Raw genomic sequence first — 22,194 nt, 5'->3', positions numbered from 1 at the left:
GGTGTTCCAGAGTACCAGTAACACAGGATGTTAACAATTACTTCTTAAAAGGAGTTTATGATCAAACAATGAAATAAAATTTTTATTTACCATGAGACTTCCTCCTTCAAATATCAATAGAGCAGCAAGCATTTTAAATCTATAAGAGGGAGATGTGATATATAGCATTTCCAAAATGTGTTTGATAATAGGGCCTGCTTTTAAATTATCATCTTGCATCACTGATAGTCTATAGGACACACTGAAAATGCTGTTGGAGTGATATAATTTTAAAAAACTTCTGGAATAGCCAGTTCATCCCTATATATGTACATGTATGTGAACGTCAATAAATCAACTTCAAAGTTCACACAAACAAACAAAGTTGCTTCCTAACTTAATCCAAGTCATATGACTTAGCCATTTCACTCATTCATTCAATTTTTCAGCAACTACTTTTTGAGGCCCCATTATATGCAGTTCCTACCCTGCATTTCAGAGACACAGTAGTGAATACACCAAATCCCTGGGCTTGTGGACCTTACACGCAAATTGGAAAGTCAAACTTTAAGTCAGTGATAAAGCTAATGGCAAAGCTTGACATTTGTCCTCAAATATATACTTTTATCTCATTTTAAAGCTGGAACAAATTTATCGTGGCAAAATATGTTCAATACAGAGAAACAGAAACAAAAAACAGTCACCTATCATTCTACCATTCAAAGATTTATACATATGAATTCATCTTTTAAATTCATGTATGTATGTGTGTGCTAGTGTGGAAAACATGTGTGCTCTTATATGCATATTTTATGTCCTTTTTTAAAACTGAAAAACAGACTAACAAGCATGTAAGATGTACAAACTGCCTGAGTTCAAATTCTGATTCTGTCACATTCTAACGATGTAAGCTCAAGGAGTTTAGCTAACATCTCTCTGTCTCAGTGTTATTCACTGTAAAACAGGAATAACAATAGTATTCACCATATTCTGTTGATATGAGAATCAGAAAAATAAACACATTTAAAACTTTGGAACAGTGTTTCACGCTTAGTACATGTTCAATATATTCTATTAATTAAATACCAAAACATATTCCTTTTACCACAATATTAAAACTTTTTGTGAATGTTTTAAGTGACTGTTCAATGTTACCTTATACTGATGTCATATTAGTGGACAATTAGATTGATTCTATGCTTTTATTATGAAAAGCATTAGAATAAAAATTTTTCTGCATAAGTAATTTATTTTTTTTTCCATCATTCTTGAAGATACACTATCAGAACAAAAACTGCAGTTCAAAGCAGATGAAGGCTTTCAAAATTTTTTTTAGGAAAGCTAAACTGCCTTCCATTAAGGTTGTACAAACTTCTATTTCCCCAAAAGTGCAAAAGCAGATACTTCGCACAATGCTGCATTTAAATCTTCAAACACTTGCTAGATAAAAAATCATGTGGCTTTAGTTTGCATTTTTTATTACCAGCAATATTGTACGTTTGTCTATCACTAGTCACTTGGGTTTCCTTGTTAAATAGCTACTCTTCGTAAGGCCTTGGGCAAAATGTGTTAAGTGAAGCAGACCAAAGCCCCAGCATCCCCAGGGCTCTTCACCTTTTCTTTGCTGATTTCTATGAACACTTCACACTGTCTTTTAGCATTTAACACAATGTTTGACTCAGAGTTGTATTTAATAAATACTGGCTGAGTGATCAGATAAAACCTTCCCTATCATCTTTGCTATTATACCTTTTTAAATGTGTCTTTTTCCTTTTGAATTTTTAAAAATTATTCTTTGATCGCTAAATCCCCTCATTTTAAAAAAATCAGTTTTATAATATTTGATTCTTAATTCAAGGTAATTACAGAATACTTGAAATTTAGGGAGGAAAGCATAAAAGACTATTAAAATCATCAATAAATGTTATCCAGGGATAACTGAAACTGCAAAATTTGCACATGAATACATATATGTGTTTATATACATATATGTGTATATGTTTATACATATCAACAGTAAAAAAAAGAGTATAATTCAATGGTTTATGTAAATTAAAACATTGAAAGCAATACTATTAAAAGTAGCAACTGCTAAAAAGGCAGTTGTTCAGATGAATTTATACCTACAATTCCAGGTTTGTTGTGTCACACAGACAGCTAATTTTTCTGTTTTCACGCAGGTACTTACAATCTTGCATCCTATATTAATATTTAACACCAATAACTGATGAGCATGTTAATGTGGGAAAAAATACTGAGTTGTCATAGATACTCCACAACACTTGTTATATCACTCAGCATTTGTTTGTATGTGGATAAATGATTAATTTTAACCGATTTTTCCATTTCTTTAATTCTGCTCCACTTTTGAGAAGCTGACTTTTTTTTTCTTTATTTAAATTGAGAAACTGAACTTTTTAGTAGCTAGAAAAAAATAATAAACTTTATCTTAATTATTTTGTACATATTTAGGGTAGTCCAATAAGACTGGAAAAAATTTTAAATGACCTGCCATATTAATACACTCATCAGTAAAGTAAAATAGGAATATTCTGTGAAATAACAAGATGATTTTGTCCAAGACAAGGTTTTCTTTTTCTTTCCTTCCTGTCCCTCTTCTTCCCTCCCTCACATTTTTTTGTGACGGTTTATTTTAAATATGTTTTTCTGCTGCCCTGACATACATATTTGAGTAAACACCTCCACTGGAAAAAATATATATATATATTCCTTTTAATCAAAATTCAAGTAGACTTTACCTCAAGAAAAATGAGGTTTCCTGCACACTTAGACTGCTTCTTATTTGGCTCACCCATTTTCAAAGGAAGAGAATAAGAAAAATCAGGGAATTAAATGGGATATAATCTATGCAATTAGACTTTAACAGACAGAATTTTATAAGCACTGTAATTAGGTGTCTGTAAACAGTCATGCATATACATTTACTATGAATATATTAATACGACAGAACATTTAAAATTATCTGGGAATCATACACTATTAACAGCACATAAATTATAAGAAAACCTTACTATCATCATTATCATCATTGTTACTATTCTATTGAGCACCTGATCTTTTTACTACAACATGAAATGATTAAGCTGTGAATATTTCACAAATCCCTCATCTTTTTGGGGTGGTGAGGGGAAGATGATAGTTCTATCTGTTATCACAAACTGACAAATATTAAAGAAATAAACTGATGTTTGTGATATAATCAACTTAGTTTCACATGCTGAATATATCATGACTATTTAGAAGTTGTGTTGACTTTTTTATAAGCATTTTGAGAAAATGTATGAAGGTTCTATATGCTTGGGAAAATTTCAAGAAGTGCAGAAAATTTAATTTTATCTTTTACTGTCTTTTTATATCTTCCAATAAAAGTTCATTAAAACCTATGAAAATTGCAGAAAGTAGTAGATTTGACATTGGTATTCCAAGCCATACATACTCTTTTCCTCAAAACTTTTCAAAATACAGCTGAAATTTGCTAAATGAATTCTGACATAGCCTCCCTTTATACATGTATGAATTGACAGAAAGTATTAGAAAGATTCGGCCAGAGAATAAATTATAAGTGGAAGGAAAAAAATACACGCACTTGAGAAAAGTAGTGAGCCTGTGCTGGAGGAGGTCATCAGGAGGATGTGACTGCTGGCTGACCCATGAGCTAGACCCGGGCAGTCAGAGGCTCCTCACCCGACCCCATCCTTGAAATGTGCATTCTGCTTGGCCTCCCCACGCTAGAAGCTGCCCCAAGGACATTGCCTTGAGAGAGTCATGTGTTGTTGAGACCATCTGGATGAGATATGTGACTGAACCCAGGTAAGGCCTCTATAGATACTTTAGAGATTCTGAGGGGCAGCAAGAAGATGTACTCATCTTGCAGTCACTTAAGACAAGCCTCATGTCTAAGTTCCTTGGCCTATTAAACCTGCCACTTACCAATCTGGAGCACCCTGTCTCTTTCTGCAGTCTCTCCTTGCCCTCCAGTGTATGGGGGCTGGTTTCTAATTTCATCCAGGAAGTTCCTGGAATCACACACCAACAGCTTGATGCCACACCTGAACGAGAACTGTAACAAAATGTTTTATTTTTGATTGGAAAAGAAAATATGTTGTGTAATATAACCTTACCATAGTTCCCATAAAGGATAAATTACTCCCTGAATACATATGAATCTTAATTCATAGACAGGTATCTCTAAATAGAGAATTCAAAACCTAATAATGTGGAACGGGTGACAAGAGGAGTTTTTTTAAAATCCATTTCTAATATCCTTATTAATTACATTTTAAAAGTTAAAAGATTTTTAGTTCAAAATGCCACACTTTGAACATACACTTAACTCCTCTACATTCCCAAATTTCATTTGGCAGTGATCCCAGATTGAGGGCCAGCTTTACACCACTGCATCTAAAAGTCAAAACTAACAACAAAACAACTGTCTGATTTAAAAATGGGCAGAAGACCTGGATTGAAATTTTCCCAAAGAAGACATACAGATGGGCAAAGGCCACACGAAAAAATGCTCAACATCATTAAGTATCAGAGAAAAGCAGATCACAACTGCAATGAGTTATCACCTCACACCTGTCAGAATGGCTGTCATCAGAAAGAACACAAGTAACAAATGTTGGTGAGGATATGGAGAAAAGGGAACCCTTGTACAATGTTGGTGGGAACATAAATTGGTGAAGCCACTGTGGAAAACATGGAGGTTTCTCAAAAAACTAAAAATAAAACTACCATATGACCCAGCAATTCTATTATGCATATATATCTGAAAGAAGCAAAGACACTAATTCGAAAAGACATATGCACCCCAATATTCCTAGAAGTATTATTTGCAATAGGCAAGATATGAAAGTAACCTGAGTGTCCATCAACACATGAATGGGCAAAGACATGCTATATGTGTATGTGTGATGGAATATTACTCAGCCATAAAAAAGAATGAAATAATGCCATTTGCAACAATATATATGGTCTTGGAGGGTACTATGCTAAGTCAATAATTTGGACAAACAATGTATGGTATTGCTTATATGTGGAATCTAAAAAATACAACAAACTAGTGAATATAACAAAAAAGAAACAGATTCACAGGTATAGGGAACAAATTAGTGGTTACTACTGGGGAGAGGGTATGAGGGAGGGCCAATATGGGGGAAAGGAATTAGAGGTACAAACTGTTATGTATAAAATAAGCTATAAGTATATAGTGTATAATACAGGGAGTATAGCCAATATTTTATAATAACTATAAATGCAGTATAATCTTCAAAATTGTGACCCACTATATTGTAACTTATGTAATAGCATACATCAACTTTACCTTAATTAAAAATTAAAAAAAATAAAATAAAAAAACTACCTTGACATGTCTTTTTCATTGACCCAGAGCCCACACTCAGCTCTTTTGTTCAAAAGAGGCTAATTGTGGAAACTAACTGATGAATTACAAAGGACAAACCAACAGCCCACAATCATCCCTCTAGCCTTTACATAAAAATATAAATGAGTAATCAAAAATTATCAAGTATTTAGAGTACAGATCTAACAACATAATAAAAGGGGGCTGAGATAAACTTAAAAGAAACAGAAATAATATAAAATGCAAATCTGTATTGTCAGTAAGGCAATCTCCAAAAAGGAATAATTATATAACTAACTTAGAGATATTGGATATTTTAAATCTGATTGCGTAAGGTAAAAAAATGCAATAAAATGGGCATGAGTAAAGAATACTTTAATAATCTGGAAGTTAAAGGAAAAATGAACTATTGGACAAACGCATAATTACATGTTTTATTTGATTTTTTTCCTCACAATAATTTATGAAATGGATAATTTATTAATACTCTATCCTAAATAAGAAACTTAGGCAAAGATAGTTATTTTGTTAAACTTACCTAAAGTCACCCATTTAACTAAGTGGTAAAATGAGGATTTGAAATTTAACAATGTTGCTACTCCAAAGATTACCTTTTTAACTACTTCACTATTTTGCCTCTTTTAAAAGAAACAGAAAACAGAGAAATCTAAAATCTATTTATTAGAACCTCTAGAAAGGATAAAAGGAATGGAATACTCAAATATAACAAAACAAAATTTGTCATTGCTCAAGAAAATTCCCAAATTTTTCATGTAATGAGCCCTCCAAGAATCAATCAGGACTATTTATTTTTCTTAAAAATACACACATTTCTGATGAAATTTAAAAACTCCAAGAAAACAAGAGAATTTTAAATCTTAAAAAGAGGTGAAAAAAGTTAACTGTATTACAGGTAAAAATAGTTGAGAACACCAGAGACTGCTATCACTAGAATAAATTTAGCAAGGTTTACTAGAGATGACTGCGATGGTGGAGGCGGGGTGGGTGATAAGCTGAGCATAACTTCTGCCAGTCTTAACAGGGTGGTGGGCCAGCACCACAGCGTGGAGCCTGCCAGGGAGAAGGGGACCTTGGCAGGTGTTTGTCTATCGTTTGCTTTCTTTTTTGAGATAGTAAGGATCCTGAAGAGCTAAACTTGAAGGAGAGTGGTGAATCAGAAACAGTTCAACTGTTACAAGGACTAATTGAACCAAATAAAGGTGATCTCTTTACTCTTTAACTACCTGACAAAAGCAAAAATAAATAATCACCAATGAATAACATCATCCTGGGCCACAAAATTAACTTTATAGTTTTTCATCTATAATGTCCAGTATTCAAATAAAGAAATGGTCAGTTATGAAAAAAGGACAAGAATTACTCAAAAAGCAAGAGAAAAATAATAAAAACAGATTCACAGGAGAGCTGGATATTAAGTTGATCAGACACAGGCTTTAAACTAACTATAATTATTTTATTCAAGAATAAAAATAAAATGTAGAATTAAGACAGACAACTAAAAACTATATTTAATAAAAATCAAGTGGAAATGAAGAACTTAAGAACTCAGGAGATGTGTTTAAGAGAAGAGACATGGCTGAAGAGTGGAACTACTGATCTTGAAAATAGTTCAAATTAAATTTCCGGACTAAAATATCAAAAGACAGAGGACAAGGATAGAAAAATATGTAAAATAATACAAGAAATATATGTGATGTAATAAAAAAATTCAACATATGTGTAATTGACATCCCAGAATGAGAGAAAAGAAAAATGGGTCAATGTAATATTTAAAGGGATAATGGCAAGGAATTTTCCAAAACCGACCAAAGAAATCAAGCCTTGGATCCAATTAATACCAGTCTACTGCTCCTCACTCACCAGCAAGGCAACATCTGAGTATGTGTCATGTGAGACCACTGAGAGAGCAACGGTCTCCCCTCCAGCTCTAACAGAGCAGTTCCACAACATGTTGCCTTAGCACAGATCTGTGCTGCTTGCTGACCTCTCACCTGAACCAGTACATCTTAGGAATTTCAGAGACAGATGAGAAATGCATTCTATGATGCTGGGAAATAGTAACCCCTAAACTAAGCAAAAATAAATAAATAGTTAATTTTCTTTAAAAAAAAAAAACTTCCCCAAAAACAAAAACAAAAAATTAAATATTTTGTTATTCACACTCAACCTCTGCAGACCATCATGGCCTGATCCAAGTACTCCTAGAGCTTAGTGCTATGTAGTAGAAACAGAGGTCTGTTTCCCTGACGCCTCCAGGATTCATGTTAGCCAGGCTGTAGACCCTGTCCTACAGTTGCCTACAATTCAGTGAGAAGTAGGCTGAATCAGACATCTTATCTTCCCAGAGATCTCTTTGTATATGGATTTACTTATCTCCTGGCTAGGTTAATGCAAGTTAAATGCTCACAAAAAAAAAAAATTGTTTTCAGAAAAGTTCAACTTTAATCATGTACTCTATTTTCTATTAATGCTTTTTAGTTTAAATTCTACTATTTAAAAATTTCTACTCCTTTTTTTAATATACTCCTTGTGTCATTTTGTGTATTCTTTTATTTTCATTTTTGCTGTATCACTTGCAAGCAGCCCAAAGCCAGATGGCTTTTTTTTTTGGTAATTAAAAATCTTGTAATTTCAGGGAGAATTTAATACATTTGCATTTATAATTTGGACTATTAGGAAAATCTGATTTTGTTTATTGTTGCTATGATTATTTTTGTTTGGCTGCTTACATTTCTGTTGTAATTTTTCAAGGTCACCAAGCATTTTCATTTTATCTTACATCTTTTTGGCAGAGAAAGCTATCCTGACCTTAATTTGAACAAGTATGTTGTGGGTAGAATCTCCCTGATTCTAACTTCTTTGGACCCTGTTTGAAAATTTTCCTCAGAGCTGCAGTCACAAGGCTTCATTTTATAGGTTTCGATAGGATTTTTTTCCCTGTTGAGCCTAGGGGTTTAAGTAGTCATGATTGTGGATTCGGTCTGAAATTTCTGTTTCCCTTATTTTGTTATGGGAACTGGCTGGAGTGCACTCCTTCTGTGGATGCCCTCAGGTTCTACTTTGTTTCCCAATTAAGGGTGAGCTGCTGAAGCTTCATTTCAAATAGAAATGACCAATCCAAAGAATTTAGGAATTTTTCCTCTCTTCCCTACCAGCTACAGGAGGGAAAATAAATAGGCAAAATTTATGGGTTTTGACCAATATTGTTATAAATCAACAGAAAATGAGGAGAGTATCCTATGAGATTATCTATTACCACTATAGTTTTTATATCTGTCCCTGTTCATTTTTAATTTTATATTTTGTTCTGAATGATCATTATCTAGATCAGCTCATAGGTACCTATTACTCAGGTAAAAACGAAATGATGACTTCTGCTGCTCTCTGTTCCCCAATATTTGGTAAGTAATGATTTACCTACAGTGGAGAGAAAGAGCTTTTAATATAGAGTCATGGTCTACATCTTTCCTGCCCTTTCAGTTAACTCCAAGCTCTCATTAAGTTCTCCTTCAGTCTCTGTAGTTTTCAGTCTCGGCCTCTTTTGATGGTCTTAACTGACTTGGTGTTTACTCTCTTCTGAGGCAGCCTGTTCTCCTTCAGTTCATATTATCTCTCTAATACGTGCCTCTTTATCCTTTCCATGGTTAAGTGCTTTACCCTAGAAATATAGGTTTTTCATCTACCCTTGGTTTTCTTCCCTAATTTGAGGGGCTGGAGGTAAACTGCAGAGAACTATAAAAATGTCATCAGAATCCTCTGTGGTTAAGTCCAGGCACATTTTTAAGAGAAATGAGAAGCTGAGCTACACGAAGCATCATCAAGAGGATGATGGTGATGGTAAACAGTAGAGGAATTGGTGGTACTATCGGGAGGATGGCTGAGATAATAAGAGTGAGGCAGCAGCAACAGTGGTGGTGCTTCTGGTGAGAGCTGTGATGATAGCTATGTTGATGTTATGAGCAACAGTGAGTGGCTGTAATTGCAATGATGAGGGCAACTACAGTGGCAGCTGGGAAGGTAATGGTGATGGCAGAGGTGGTGGTTGTGAGGTGATAATGATGGCTTTCATCTCTTGAAAAACTGTTCCCTACACCCATTCTGCCTGAACCCCCCTTCCCTAGTTCAGCCATCACCAGTTATTAGGAGAAAAAAGACTCACCAACCTCTCTCTCTAAAAGATAAACACTTACTACTAACCTCATTGTTACAGCTAAAGAAGGAAAGATGCATGCCTAGATTGTTATATGGAATCTGGATGGTATTAAGCTGTAAAAAGCACTGAAATGTGGAAAATACATAAAATAATAAATCCATCTTCTGAGCTACAGTACAAGGATTCTAATAATACTTCTCATCTGATTGCGGGGGTTAAATGAGAAAAAAGCCATGTGTCAAACACACAGTAGCACTGCCACGTAACATTTGAGGACATTTTTTCCTCCTTTTTTTCCCTTTAACTTTGTGGCCCACCCTGTTATGTTAACTGTTACTTCCGTTTGGAAAGCTTACTTCTACAGAAAAATCAGTTCCGGATTTTAAGGAACAAGTTTACAAATTCACTTTCAAAACACAACATGATTATAGAGAGGACATTGACAGGATCTGGCTTAACCAACTGGTTAGGAGATTTGTCCAAATGTCAGGGGAGTGATTCCAGGACATCGGCCCTCACAACCCTCATCTTATGGTTTATTTTATAATTGCTCAAGCAGCAGCAGCGGAAAGGTTTATTTTGTTTTGACCACAGTAGGGAGCACAATGCTTACTTCAACACTCAACACACATGCAGGTAAGCAGGCTCGGTTTCAAAGCCATAGCATCACAAAAACAGAGAACATTTTCCTCTAATGAGTAGTTAGGACCACACATTTTGCAGAGAATACTGAAGGAGAGACATCTTCAAAACAACCCAAATAAAAAGTGTGCTAAGGGAAACTTGCAATAGTTGTAAATACAAAAACTAAGGTATTTCTTCAAATAAAAAAAGACAAGTTTGGTCTCCACTTCCAAACAGTTCTCCAACCGGAAGCTAGAGCATCTTTTCAAAAGAAACAATCCGATCATTTCATCTTTCTGCTTCTGAATTCTCTTGATGGACATCCAATATTCTTGGAATAAAGACAGCATTCTTGACCATGGCCAAAAAGGTCCAGAACGGTTCTGCCCTAACCCATCACCACCCATTCCAGCCTTGCCTCACTGTATTCTCCTCGCTGACTCCACTGCCACCACCTCAGCCGTTCTCATTTCTTCAGATCATTTGTTCCCATGACCTGGAATATTCTCCCCTCATCTGATGATCCTCTTTCACACATGAGTGGACCAGACCATTTCCTCAAGGAGGCCTCAACCTGATGCCTTTACCGAAGCCAAATCATCTTTTTCTAAGCTCTCATGACCCACCCACCTTCATTCACGATAGCGATTTCACCTTTGTTTCAAGATGATTTGAAGGATGTCTTATGTTCCAAATTGAGTTTCAAGTTCCACGAGGGCAGGGACTGTGGTTACTTTTTTCCCTTCACTTAGGCTTCCAATACCTTCCACAGTGCTCATGCCTGCTAGACACATAGTATTTGTCATCTGCTGAAACTGACACTTCCCAATCAGATCACATGCAGTGAAGACCATAAGTCACATTAGAACTCATTAAAAACCCAAGCAGAGAGGAAACCAAATCTCTTAGTCAGAAAGGCTGAAGTTTCTCACCATGTCCTTATTGAAAGAATAAAGTATATATCATAAATCCATGACAGAACATTTAAAGTTGATAACTGAATATATTTATAATTAGACTGATAAATTTAACTATGTCTATATATTTATATTTAAGTTCTTTTTCTGGGATAGAGTTTCTATCAGTTTAAAAAGCAATTTGGCTCCTATGTCCAATCTATCCAAGCATTTCCATAAAAATAGCTGGAACTGGTAGATCTTGTATCTTTAACTAAAAATTATTGTTCAGTTTGTTTCCCAACAAGAGAAAAATTAGGTAAATAATACTCCTCAAAGAATGTGGTGAGTTCTTTATAGATAGGCTACATCTGTGTCTGATTGACAGACTAGCTAGTTTTCGTGCAATACCACAGCAGAATTAGTGTTGCACATCTCACTGTGTTTTTTTTTTTTCCCCAAGAGAAACTATGGTTCCCGTTCTCATGACCTGCTTACCCTACCCATCTTACCCAACACTATTCTAAAAATCAGACGTGGACCACACAGACTGACTTCACAGACTACTGCTGGAAAGAATCGAGATCCTTGTATACCTCAAGTCCAGGCAGAGGATACATGAGCAAGGAACACCGGGTAATTCCCCTTCTAACATATGCATCACTCACTCATGCTAGAAGCTGGAGGTTAAGTATACAAAGCCCTTAAAAGTGGTGGAAGTCCTCAGTCTGATGAATTTGTGTTTCTAATTGCCACCATTCATATGAATCCATCCAGGTGTTCATATTTTATTCCTCTCTACTATCCTTAGGCCACTGAAAACCTATCTTCTGCTCTGTTTCTGAAAGCCCTGCCCTAATGTCATGCATTGGAACTAGATTATCTTACAAGGAAAGTTGAAACCACAGAGTAGCAGTGCCATGTAATAACATGGCAGGATCAGTTCCAGCACCTGGTCCACTAGGAAGGGTTTGCCTGGAGCAGTCAACAGTAATGGTAATCTAACTGCTAGCCCTAGAATGATCCTGAACATATTATCTGAGAGTTGAAATGATGAAGCTCTAAACTTACAAGACAAGACTGTGGAACATGTTCTTTATCAACTCCGTCCCCGATCAAAAGCCAGTGTACTGCTCCCTGTGACAATCACCTACGTCTAGGCTCCAGTGCTTCAGGGGATCTGCCCATTCTCTGCCTCCAGTGTCCCATCGATAGTTCTGTTATTGTTTCTCCAGATTCCATTACCTTAGCACAGGATATACATCAGTGTCTGTGACATTCAGAAAGATACTTTAACTGCACTATTCCCTGGCTTTCAATATGAGTTCAGTTTCCAATGCTGCTTGCCGAACAGGCTCCCTGTCCTATGTATCACCTCGAAGTCTCACAGTCCCCGTGCCAGTAGCCCTTGGATGTCTGCCTTGTTGAGTCCAGGGTCTGGAGCCTCATTTTTTCAAAAAAGGAATTTGAAAAATATATATGTAAAGGACAGGTTTGTAATTCTCTTAGCACAGTAGATATTAATGGAGAGAGAGAAAGCAGTGGGCTTCCTAAGAGTTTACTTATCTTGACCCAGAGATGACAAATTTAAGAATCACACTGTGTAGCTGCTTTCTTTTTTTGAAGTTTCCTGTGTCAGCATTCCAGCCCAGAGGAGTCAGATCATGTCTAGACAGTCAAATCTGAGATTATAGTCCTTGACAGCAGGTTATAGATAGCTTCCTTTCTCTTTTCAACTTATTCCCAGTGCCCATGAGGACAGCATCTAAAAAGATGTTTACCTTAGTATTTACCAAGACAAGAAAATTTCTAAAAGCTATAATAAATTGCACCAGTAAAAGTGAAAAAGGAGAGTGGTTAGGACACAGTCTTTTTTTTTTTTCTTCAATTTGGACTCAAAATAAATGTTTGCTCTCAGAAAGTAATTTCTGACCATTCTAACTCTTGTACAAGTATCTTAACAAAAGGTCTGAAGAAAGCCTTAAGAGTTAGGGATCAATATTGAAATTATACAGCCTGACCCATGAACAATTCTTGCCTCTTACAGTCAAAAGCTGATGGTAAAACCACAGAGTCTATACTTAGGTGATTTTTATACAAGAAGATACAGTGTCCATGATACAGTTGAACCATGGTTGAATTGGGAGACATTAAACCAAGTTTTTCTTCTTCAAGATGTTTGATTTCTAAATCCCACTTAAAATACACTGGAGGCAAAGCCAGCAAAGACATGGATGGTATCTAGCAAAACTGTAAACTTTAGATCTTGGAGTAGGTTTCTTTATCCACTATTTTTATAAAACTCATGATAGCTAATTATAGATATTTGGGTAAAAATGTTCCTTCAGCATGACAACCCAATGCTTTAATATAGAAATCTAATTCTTTGTAAGGAGAAAAAAAATTATCTTTGTGTGTCCTCAGAAGCAAGTAAGCCAAGATGTCCTGATGGCTCTATAAACTAGGCACCAGCAGCTCAGACAGCAAATCCCAACATGGCTTGGAAGAGCCTTCAGCAAAGTTACATGTGAGCTTCTGTGTCCTAGGCAACCTCTCCTCCTCCCCCAAGTCCTGGCCTCCTTCTCCATCAGCCGTAGCTACCTTGGGGTATTCAGGACCTCATTAATTTTCCAGGGGTAGGACGATTTAAAAACTAGAGGAACTGAAGGAATATTTAAGAACACAGACTAATTCACGGAATCAGAGAAGAGCTGAAACATCAGGGCACAGGAAGCAGGAACCAGAGCAAATACAGCAGCAGAAATTCAGACCGTCCCTTCAGATTGCTGCCTTTGGAGGGTGGAGCTGATGCTATTACAGGCTATCCTCTCATCCTTGGAGGGTGGGAGCACTGGGGCTGATAGATTGAAAAACCACCCTGGAGTAGGAAAGAGAGGCTCTCCTCATGGAAGAGATGCTGGTGTGGCAAGTACACAGTGTCTAGTACACGGCTCTACAATGCAAGTAGTATTTTAAAAAGATTAAAAACTGGCCAATATCTACCCCATGCATACTCAACTTGATACCGCTAACTCCATTCTGTAAAAGAAAACTTCCTCCTGAAAAGTTGATTTTCAAGAAACTTAGGGTAATTGCAAATATTACCTTACTACTTACAGCACTGTTGTTTAAAAAATGTTAATTCTAGTATTCTGATGACACTATAGTAAAATTTATAAATAAGCATGGTAAATCCCTTAAATATAATTTTACTTGAATAAACATTAACAAGATAAAGTGCATACATTGTGTCATTTATCAGGAACATTAAACTGGGGGAAAAAAACATACTTACCCACGGTCTTAAAGTTCTATTTCCCTATCCTCCTTACGTTATGTTTTCTTTATTCTCCTTTATAATTTTTGTTCACTCTTATAAAGTGAATTGAGCACCTTAATACTCAATCTTGATGAATAAGAAATGGAGTATATTTGTGAGCCAATCTTTTTTCCAATGTTGTTAATCATTCTCATAATTTAAAAATTATGAAAATAAAATTATCTTTAACAAATTATAAATACCTGTGCTTCTCTCATTGAGTTGGCCAGAGTTGAGCTTGAAGAAAGTGGTATATTACTTTATACTCCTTTCTACATTGAGTCTCAGCTTTCAGTATCCCAATTCAAAAACAATTTTTATTCAAGAAAGCTGGGTAACTCTTTTACTCTTTAGAAGTAAAAGTAAAACATAATAGTTGTTACAAGAGAAAAAAAGGAGTAAACCTGTTTTAATTTCCATTAGTTAAACTTTTTAAAAAGTTTTTCTTCTTAGATGGCTCAGGCCATGGTGCCTGACAGAAAGCCTCAACGCCAGTGCAGGAAAACGAGGAGGAGACGTGGAAGAAAGAGAGAATGTCAGGGAGGGAGGGGAGGGTATAGCTCAGTGGTAGAGCACGTCTTAGCATGCACGAGGTCCTGGGTTCAATCCCCAGTATGTCCATTAAAATAAATAAATACATAAGCCTAATTCCCTCCTCCCATAAATACATAAAAACTGCCAAAAAATAGAAACAAGCAAAACAAAACCAAAACAACCACAAAAAAAGAGAGAGTGTGGTTCACATCTCATTGAGCAAAAAACAGATTTTCTGAGAAATTCCACTTCAGTAGAGAGACTATTTTCGCACTATTTGTGCGGTTTTCTCCACGAGAAATATGACTTAAATATGCTGAGCAAGGTGATCTTATGGACACCAACACCTGCTATCGTATCAAAAACGTGCCCTCCTTGCCTGAGTCCTTTGGCATCGTTTAAAACATACGGATTTGTTACATTATATAAAGGTTTTCTTTGCTTTTACACACATCTTCCTGCAGTCTTTTTCTGACATAAACACACAGCCATAATTTAGCAGACATTCTGGAAGTATATCTTTATTCTTTTAATTCTATCTAACATCAAAAAATACTAATGAAATATAAACTAAACACTTTTAAAGCAGCTCCTTCACAAAATGTAAAAAATCTTTACTAATCAGTCATAACTTCTACCATGTAACTTGCATGTGTTAATCATTTTAAACTTTTTAAAAAGGTACGCCTTCCCAATCTTGCCTTTCTGTAGTATGCCTAGTTTCTTAAGCAACTTTTTAGCTGACTACTCAACAGTTTCAAATGGTTTTGTTATTTATATTATGCGTTGTCCTTGATCAAACTTTTTGCTTCCATTCTATGAAACTATGTTCCAACAAAGTTTCTTTTTAGTGTCAGAGGTTTTAGGATAACTCTAGCTGAAAGAAATGAGCAAAGACAGGAAGATAAAAGACATTTTGTGGCAATGGCTTATAGTCACATTCCTTTACAGTACATTCCAAAGAAATGTCAGAAAGGCTCTTGTTTAGGCAGCAGGAAGCAACAAAGCCCCATCAATAGCAAGTTTACGGTGGGATACCTACTGCCTCTGGGCTACGCTTAAATAAAAGATTCGTCTTTAACAATCATCATTAACTGACTTGACAAGGTTGTTAATTCAGTCACCCCCTTATTCACTCATTCATTCAGTAAAGAAATATTTATGGAAGGCATGTTATGTGTCAGGATTCTCCCAAGATTACTGTCTCATTGGGGAAGAAGACCAAGTACAGCAATATGCCTGGTAAATAAATGAAAAATAAAGGAGATGCAAAAGTGGGACAGGGAATAGGGAAATTCACTCTGCAGACCGCAAAGCATCTAACAGCAAGGACGTATTAAAGGAATTCAAAAGGGGGTTGATGGTTACCACAGCTGCATTTTAGAACGGTAAAACACTCTGGGGTACAATGGACAGAACGGAGCGAGAGAAAGATGTAAGGCAGGGAGACCATTCAAAGAATCGTTACAGTTAACAAGAGAGTAATGACGAAGGTATAAATTAAGGCAGTGCACCAACAGCCTTGGATATGATCACCAACCCCCACTCATATAGAATTTAGGCACTGATTTACTATCATCCTCTCCATCACCGCTCAATTTGGGAAACTCAGCATCAGGAAAATGATTCATACAATACCCTGAGCTTCTGGACTTTTGAACGCTTCATCTCCAAAATTTTGTATCCTCAGCTATGCAAGTCCAAGGTCTGCACTTACTTATGACTGGGCTGTCTCTGATTTCCTAATTCCTCACTCTTTGAATATCATAACTGGGCTCCCTGACTTCCTCCTTTAGTATTATTCCTACAGCCAATGCTTTGATTCCTCAAAGCCATGAATAAATCAATATATATATATATTTACATACATTTGTATATATAAACACACACATGTATTATATACACACACATACATGTATGCTATTAAAATCATTCTAAAATATCCTCCACTCTTTCATACACAAACTGCAAACCTGCATGAGATCAATTTTCTTACTCTTCCAAGACTGATTCTGAGCAGTTGAATGTTGCTGAATAAAACATGCATGTACTGGTTATTTACCATTTAAATACATCTGTCAATTTAGCAAATATTTACTGAATGCCTACTATATGCCAGACACTGCTCTAGTCTTCGGAGATAAAAAAGTGAACAAGACAAAAGCTAAGTCCTGCTGGCTTTCTCCTTCTAGTGAGTGAAATCATAAAAAGAAGAGGCAGAGAAAGGGTAAACAAATACAGAAAACTATTTCAGTTAGCAACAAGCATATTAAAAATTCAAACCGAGGTACCTGGGTAGAGATCAGGATAGAAAGGCAGTTGGACTGGCAGTGGTGGGGTCTTTCTGAAGAAACGAAATCAGGCCTAACAACTGAATGATGTAAGGAGCAAACCCAGTGTGGATGTAAAAGCCAGCCCAGAAATGGCTCCTGCTTCACTTGCAGCTCAAAGTTACAGCCTTCAAGGCCTTACAACGGCCATCAAGGCCCTAAAGTAAAGAAGGCCCTTGTCACCCCTTCATCATGATCTTCTTTTGCTCTCTTGGCACACTCTGTCCCAGCCACAAAGGCTACTGGGTGACCCAGGGCAGGCACGCTGCCAGGTTGGAGGCTGTCCACTGGCTCTGAAGTGGCCCTTCCCTCAACCCAGAGCACTCCTCCCCAGACATCTGCATGGCTAACTCCCTCAACAAGGCCTACTTAGAACCTTGCCTAGTGCATATTTGTGTTAACTATTGATTTTTTAAAATAACTTAACTTTAATTTTGGTTTCCATCCAACTAGTTTAGTGGGGAAGTTTAACTTTGGCCTTTGAAGGAGTCCTCAGTCCTGATGCCATGGTACTGGAAACAGGCATAGTGGGTCCCTTTGCCCACATACTTCTTAATTAATAACTAAGGTAGGCAAACACTTTACTAAGAAATCAAACACATCTGTGGTGTGATTCTAGTTTGCAGATCATAATTTTGAGGTTTCTGATCTAAGGGCTTAATTAGCCTTTGGAAAACCATGATCGGGCACACAGTTTCTGCTTTGTACCATATCACACTGCTCTCTTAAGGAAGGGAACATAGTGTCCATACTGTTGGAAGGGGAGTGATGAAAAAGGAGAAAATACAGGGGAAAAAATAAAAAAAAGAAATGGTTTAATATCTCAAAATACTACTTTACCATTGTAGATTTTATAAACTGTTTCAAAGACCAAAGGAATTCTCTAAAAGTCCTTTGAAACTTTAATGTATCAGCAAAAGACTGGTAAAAGGACTCTGCATTTCATCAGGAAAATTTCAACTATCTGCTACATATAATCTTTCATTAATAATAGTGCAGTAAGAGCAGTGCTTCTCAAACTTTCATGTACAATGAATCACCTGGGGATCTTGTTAAAAAGCAGAATGTAAGCAGTTCAGGTGCGATGCGTATGGTTTCACATTTCTAAAACACTCTCAGGAGATGGTGACGTTACTGTTCCAAGGACCATAATTTAAGTTTCATTTAGACTATGTCTTTCTTAACAGAATCCAAACAATTGTTCTACATAAGGTGTTCTGATAGATCAGGTTAAAACTTATTTCAAAGACTAATTTAAAAAATTAAGAATTTGGATCATTTGCATTTGCTTTACTCAGGGAATCAGTAGCAGCTACAATTTTACATAGTGGTTCTTCATATGTCACACTAGATTATTCAATTCTAAATTCTTAATAACACGTAGAACTGGAATTTTTATTGTATACTTTTAAGAGAATCTTTGGTTGTGTATGTTTATGAGAAAGTGTTTAAATTTTGTAAAAACAGGTTAGTGAGATAAAATACTTCCTCTCTTGCTCACACAGAGACACACATGGAAGAGAGAAGAGAAGTTGTCTTTGAGAACCTCAAGATCATCTGGAGTATTTTAATTTTATAAATTCAAATGTTAGTGAAATAGGGCGTGAAAATTGCAATGAAACGGAAACATGCCTTTTAAATTTAGTTTTCTAAAAAACATTTGTTTCAATATGTTGACAGTTATTAAAGAAATATTGAGAAAATTCACTTCCAACAAGAAATTTCATGAAAATATGTGATGGTATGATATAAACTCATAATTATAGTGCAGAGTCTTCAGAGCACACATACCTGGTTTTAAAGAAAAGTGTTTCTTTTTTTTTATCATAAGTATGTTTTATTTAATCAATTCCATGAAAGAGACCATCTTGGACCTCTTACTTTCTCCCCTTTTTATAACCCCTGAAGATAGAGAATTAGTCCCAGAAAGACCCACCTCCACTCCACAAGGAAAATATTTTAAAATTAAATGTAGCTTGAACAAATATTTACCATTGAAACACTGCATATCATTAAAAAGCTATTGGAACAAAGTAGGAAATATAATTTTTTTCCAAGGTCCCAAACCAAAGTACTCTCTTTTCAGAAACTCCACTGGCAGTTCTGAGTTACTAATCTGAAATGTCAGATAAAGAAGCTAGAGAAAGTCCATCAAGTACAAAGGGAACACAAGATGAAGATATAAAATCCTCAGAGCCCAGAAATTCACACTGATAGCAATATGATTTAACATATTCCTATTTCTTGTTTATTTAATTACAGCCTTAGTAAAATTTTAAGTAGGAGGCACCCCCTTGACATTTGAAAGAGACAAACATAGGAAAGTCCTTACCACTTTATGCAGCAATTAATAGATTTACTGGACTTACCTCCTCAGGGTGGGATACAAGATAACTTTTTTTAAATTAAAAATACAGTTTATATAAATTCCTTTGTGAAAACTCCATAGTAAGTTAATAAAAGAAATTTATTCTGTAAAGTTTATGATCAGAGATAGAAACCATGACTTCTGCCAACAAATTTTTTATTGCCATAGCCAAAGACAGAATGTATTCACTAAATATTAGCTTACTGAAACACCACGCCCACCCTGGGGGACAAGCAGTACACATTTTTATTTACATAAAACAAGATAAAACAATTGCAGCAGTTTGTACGACCTCTGTGCACTTCTTCACAGGCAGAAGGAATAAACATCTCCATACCAGCTAAGAAGTGGCCCAGGTTATAAATTTGAGATACAATGATTTCTTTGCTGTTTACTTAAATCTTGTTAAATATTGAAAACAACACTCATTTTCTATTTTTAAAGTTATTCCTGTCCAACAGAGGTTCCTTGCAGCCATGTGGAGAGTGCTGAGCATTCTCCAAGCTCAATTCAATTTTAGGTATCGGGGCATTTGACATTTTGTTATTTACAAGGAATGACCAGGGTAACCCAACCCCCTGTTCACCTGATTTATTCCTTATCAATGGTCTAGACTCAGGAACATCTTTCCAAGGTTTTCTGTATTCCTCATTTATACTTCAGCTGACATTTTCGTCTCCCTGTGGCCACACCAGCATTTCATATGCATCCCATAGCACCTGTATCATTCATTGTATTACAATAGGTAGTTTACGCATCTGTCTCCCCTGTTACCCATCAAGCTTCACTAGGGCAGTGACAAGCACCAGCCCAAATTTCTCTCTCTCTTACCCACTGTATGACCTGACGACAACATAGACTCTCCCAAGATGGTTGATCAGTTGGATAAGGGGCTAGATGAATGAAGAGTAAATTTCCCCTTCAATATATGGATTTATTAATAAACACTTAAAATATGGCAGGATCTAAGTTTCAAACATCACCAGAATTATACCATACTACATTGCCAAGATGAAAGAACAATTATAATTCCATGAAAGTCATTTGGAAACTGAGGCTCAAAAAGGTTAATTAATACATCCAAAGTCATATAATTAGCAATTGATGAAGCTAAAATATGAATTCGTGGAGCTGCATGCCTATGATAACGAAGGGTGGAAACCTTGAAACAGAACATTTGCAGAGAGAAAAGCCTGGCACACTTCAGACAAATCTGAACTGTGAGAAACCAAAAAATTACTACCCGCAAGAATGCACCATCCTTATCCTTTGTATTTTAACCCTGAGCTCACCTTGAAATGCTGCTTTTATGTTAGAAATACCTTGGCCATCCTTAATTCATAACACACAATGAGCCAGAGGGGTCCAGAGAGAGGAGAGAAGCCAAGGGAAAGCAGAAGATGAAGGAAGAATACAGTATGATTTCACTCTGTTTCATGCTTCCTTGTTGTACTTTTATGTTAGAAACTCATTTATTTGTAACCTGGTGAACCGTAAGTGGCAGTTGGTAAATACATTCAATTTAATAAAAATAGATTAAATAAAAATTACTACCAAAACAAGTACCATACATAAACCATATATTACTATTTCACCACACACCATGCCAACAAAGAAAATGGAACAAAAGGAGAAAATACATCATGAACTTGCTATTTTCGTCATTTGTTTTTATGGGTTATAGCCTATTAGAAGTTTTGAATAACTACCAATAATCCTATTTACACACACTGGGTTTTCAGTCAGTGAAAAACGGTAGAACAGAATTAAGCTTAGCATGAATTTAAGGAAGACTAGTGTACGAACAGAGCATAGAAAGCACTGACGTATAGCCCCCAGTTTCACACTATTAACAAAGGGAGTTATTGATCATCCAGAACAAAGGAGACACCAGCCAGTCGGTAGCTCTTTAAGTAACTTTTCCAGAAGTAGTGATGGGTTTTACTAAGCCTTTCAAACTCATTCATGTGGTGCTTTATTAAAAATATAAGCAAGAATGCTGAGTCCATGTGTTTTCCCCAGGTACTACTACCATTGATTCTTCCTCTCTCTCTCTCACTATGGCTTCCTGGAATTATCTGATGCTAAAATTTACAGAATGAAAAAAAAAAAGTTACAAATGAAGTAAAAAATATTGTTCCCCTTCTCCTTAGCCATGATAAATAAAATCGATCAAGCTTCTTACGGTCAACAACATGCATTAAGTATCTATATGTATCACGGACCCTGAGAGGACTCAGAAGAGGCAAAAGGTTTGGTGTCTGACTCTGAGAAACCGATGACCACACCAAAGCTGAGTGAATGGCCGTGAACCCCATGAGTGGGCAAGATCAAGCAGAAAGAGCTCAGTGGCCAGCATGTGTATACAGTCTGGGTGTGCCTCCTTGAAGCCACTCACTCACCTCACTGTTGTGCCTCTGCTTTGTGTTTGCAAAAGTGCGGTCAGTGATGGCCAAGCACATTTTCCCTCAGCACAGAGCTTTTCTATGAATGTGGTTAGAGTCTTACTGGTCATGTTCCACATAATTGGGAAGGAATGCTTAGAATTGATCAGATAATCAGAAAAATGTTTTCCTTCCAAAGACAA

The 22,194-nt window shown here is 36.1% G+C and overlaps 1 long non-coding RNA gene across 2 annotated transcripts in view; it reads left to right on the top strand.

Annotated features, from left to right (window-relative positions):
- The window catches only part of LOC123617229 (uncharacterized), a 64,809-nt gene extending 43,706 nt beyond the window's left edge, over positions 1-21,103 (top strand). Inside the window, exon 5 of one of the 2 annotated variants that reach the window (XR_012505552.1) lies at positions 18,745-21,103. This is a non-coding gene — a long non-coding RNA (uncharacterized LOC123617229). Of the gene's footprint in view, positions 1-11,519; positions 14,492-18,744 lie in introns of those variants that run through there. The other variant, XR_012505551.1, reaches the window with a different exon arrangement.
- The last annotated feature ends 1,091 nt before the right edge of the window (positions 21,104-22,194 follow it).

The sequence above is a fragment of the Camelus bactrianus genome, chromosome 3 (genome assembly GCF_048773025.1).
Source record: "Camelus bactrianus isolate YW-2024 breed Bactrian camel chromosome 3, ASM4877302v1, whole genome shotgun sequence".
Classification (NCBI taxonomy): Eukaryota; Metazoa; Chordata; class Mammalia; order Artiodactyla; family Camelidae; genus Camelus; species Camelus bactrianus.
The sequence above is the reverse complement of the archived record's forward strand: the minus strand, read 5'-3'. Positions and strand labels throughout refer to the sequence as shown.